Source organism: Papaver somniferum, chromosome 5 (assembly GCF_003573695.1).
Source record: "Papaver somniferum cultivar HN1 chromosome 5, ASM357369v1, whole genome shotgun sequence".
Classification (NCBI taxonomy): domain Eukaryota; kingdom Viridiplantae; phylum Streptophyta; class Magnoliopsida; order Ranunculales; family Papaveraceae; genus Papaver; species Papaver somniferum.
In genome coordinates, this window is record NC_039362.1 from 81731223 (window position 1) to 81735111 (window position 3889).

Genomic DNA, 3889 nt, shown 5'->3' on the forward strand with positions numbered 1-3889 from the left:
GCCAGGGATTATTGGTATTGTTATTCATTGCATATCTTTTGAACTACCAATATGTGTGATTAGTATAACCGCTCATGACTTGTTTATGTTCTTGGTAAAACTATTCACAAAGGCCCGACTTTTGTATTGGTATGACTTTTATTAGTGAAACTGATCTTAAGTAATCACCTGAGATGGTATGATCGATTTAGTGTTATTGGTATGACCGAATCTGGGTAAAGGGGAACCGATCCTAGTAAGAGGTGCAACCTATCACAAAGGGGAATCTATCCTTGTATGAGGTGCAACAAGTTTTTAGCAGAAAGGTGAACCGATCCTATGGACATGTGCAACACGTTTTTAGGCAAAGGGGAACCTATCCAATGGACATGTGCAACAAGTACAAGTTAGATACCATATATATGGGGAACCGATCCTAGTAAATAGTCAACCGAATTTTGGTAACTAGCGTGACTGTGCAAAGTACTCACATGGAGGTAGAACCAAAACTTGTTTTTGGTAGAACCGTGAAACCCATGTTTGGTAATTGAGTGTTCTTGATCAATCACGTAGTTCTTGAAAGTCAGATGAACCAATTCTAAACTTGTTTGGAAGTGTGGCAAATCGGTTTAAAGATTGTAAGTATGAAAGAGGACTTACAAAGTAAAGATGTCGACATACTTTGAACATGTGTAGTAACGCTTATCTTTAATTGTTCAAAGTTATTCCTTAATAGCTAAAGGAAGAAAATCCCGGATCGAATAAAATAAATTGAGAATCTTTTATTTAAGGTTCTTAATTTTATTTTTGGAAAATGAAAATTAGTAATGTGCATTTACTGAAAAAGCGGGGGTCTAACAACCTCACCCAATATTTCAATTAGCAATCTGTATGGACTAAATCCAATATACTTTCTAGAGAATGAACTAGACAATCAGACTCAATCTAGGTAAAAGTATATCAAGGAGTTAATATCTCTATCTCTCGATTTGATCTATACTCAAGCAAATATAAATCTGTGAGTCTTTATCAAATACAGGAGATATAAACTTGGATGGTACCAAAGACCAATATCCAAGGATCAATCAATTTCCAATCAACAACCAAAGGTTGGATTTCATAATTGATCGATACAACGCACAACCTGTGATATTTCAATTATATAACAAAATATAATGCGGAATAGAAGTAACACAGACACCAGAAATTTTGTTAACGAGGAAACCGCAAATGCAGAAAAACCCTAGGACCTATCCATATTGAACACCATATTGTATTAAGCCGCTACAGACACTAGCCTACTACAAACTAACTTCAGTCTGGACTGTAGTTGAACCCTAATCAATCTCACACTGATTTAAGGTACAGTTGCGCTCCTTACGTCTCTGATCCCAGCAGGATACTACCCACTTGATTCCCTTAGCTGATCTCACCCACAACCAAGTGTAGTTGCAGGAAATCCTACACTACACCCCTTATATGATTTCATTATTACTCAACTCATTTTTAGATTTACACTCTTAATTTTATTGATCAATCATTGAATGTTCTTACAAGAAAAGATAAAAGAATCAAGAATGACTTATTCTCTAGACTTTCTCTCTCCTATTTACTTGTTTCTTACTCAAAAAAGATCTCTCTTTTTCCTTTACAACTGAACGACTATTTATAGGGAAATACATAATGGATGACAGCTAATCTGTCCTTTATTTTCGGATAAGACTTGCAACATTCTCGCAACCTTACAAATATTAATCTCGCAAACTCTCTAATTTTCGCAGGATCCTTACGTCTTTCTCATGATTTTAGCCGATGTCGTTTATTATATCATTTCTGAAATTGTTCTGCGACGCTGTTGTGTTGTGTTGCTGATAATTTCGCTAAGATATTATTGTTGCGAGATTCTGATCCTACATCTTGACTCTTCTCATATCTTTTCTGCGAAGTAGAGAATGATGTGAGAAATGCCGCAGCTGTTCCTCTCTTCATATTCTGCATTTATCACACGTATTCTTTCTTCCATCTGTTTCTTGACACGTCTTTTGTAACCATTACCTTTTAACCGCTTATATCTTTCCGTATTAATCGTGTTTATCTTCTCGAGGATAAATTCCCTCTATATATATATTCTTTCTCACTCTCTTTTTCTTTCTTTTTATTTTCTCTGCAACTTCATCGTTCTTCTGCAAATTCCGTTAATGCAACTTTTCTTCTTTCTTCTTCATATTATTTCTTATACGGATCTTCATCGTTCGTAATTTTCTTCGAAATAATCTTCCTGCTACTGTTTTCCATGGATTCGTCAAGGTTAGTTTTCTTTTTTCTTCTTTATGGGTTTTGCTGAAATTGATGTTGTTTATTGCCTTATTTGATGTTGTTTATGTGATTCCCATACTCTTGTTATTTCAGCAAAAGCGCCTCCAATACTAAATTTACAGTTCAGAACCCTAATATTCCCAAATCGCAGCATAAGGTTGTTGCGCATAAAAGAAAATCTGCGAATGAGAAGGTAGTAAGAAACACTATCCTTTTCTAATAAGATTATTGTTGCCTCTGTTTCTTATCTGGATTGTAATTCGCAGGGTGATAAGGATGTCAATAACCCTCTCAAGAAATCTCGCCACCTTAAAACTGTTCCAACTTCCGTTCCATTCCACTTACTCATCTCTTCTAAATCTCCCGCGACATCTTCGCAAGATAAACCTTTATCTCCCATTCGCGAAAAAGATGCCTCAGACTTCATTTCTTCAGCTGACCTTTCAATGATTGAAACCCCCCTTGTTGATCCTTCCATGAATGAAACTTTTTCTCTTTCTATTGAGAATGTTTCTCAATCTTCTATCACTGTCAGTTCTCCACCTGAGTCTCTTCCTCTTTCAAAAGAAATGTGGAAGGAATAAATATTGCTTTCAAAGTTTTATCTGAAGTCCTGGATGATGGCAATAAGTCTTCTAGTGATCCTATCAAGTCTAATGTTTGCGAAATTCTGAGCAAGCATTTAGGTTCTGACAGAGCTGCTTCGCAGACAACTTTGGAAAAAGAGTGTAATGCTCTTCGTCTCGAAAATCAAAAGCTTCAGAATGTTTTGCTGGATCGTGACAATCTTCGCAAGAAGAATGATGAATTGAGAGGTATGATTTTCTTACCCATGTCTTCAATTTGCCTTTTTAATGGTTTTATCCTTCCCATATTTAATTATCCTTGAAATCCATCTTTCGCATGTTAAGCCTTAAACCAGAAACGAATAATGGAGAGATATCAATTTGAATCTGCTGTTGAAGAAGCCCATGTTGATAAAGAAATTTTGATGGATCAATATAATCAATTAGATAACCTCTATTCATATTCTCTTGATCATATAAATAATGTTACCAATGAAAATACCCAATTAGTTCAGAGGCAAGATTTATTAAGTAATGAAGTATCTCGCCTTTCTTATTCTTTAACTAAAGCTAATTTAGGGATGGAAACTTTATCAGATGAGAATAAAACCTTGTCTCAAGAGAAGCGAACTTATTTAAACAAGATGGCGATATCTTCGCAACAACTTAGCATTCTTCAGAAAGTATGTGATGACCAATAGCAATCTCTTCGCTCTTTGAGAAACAAACTTAAAGAAGTAACAGAGTCATCCATCGCTGAAAGAGATACACTCATTCAAGGTAGAATAACTTTAAGTGTAAAGGCGAATCAACTTAAAGAACAATATTCGAAATTAGAAGAATCTTATTCTTCTCTTGCGAAGAAAAATTCCTTTCTTATTTCTAAAGAGAAAAATCTTCAGTCTCGACTTAAAGGTTTAATTGGAGATAAATTTGATGACGCAATGGACCGTTGGGAGAATAGTTGTCTATCCTTGATTCAACACCTTATTTCGCAAAAGGAAGGTAGTCATAATAGTTTGACTGCC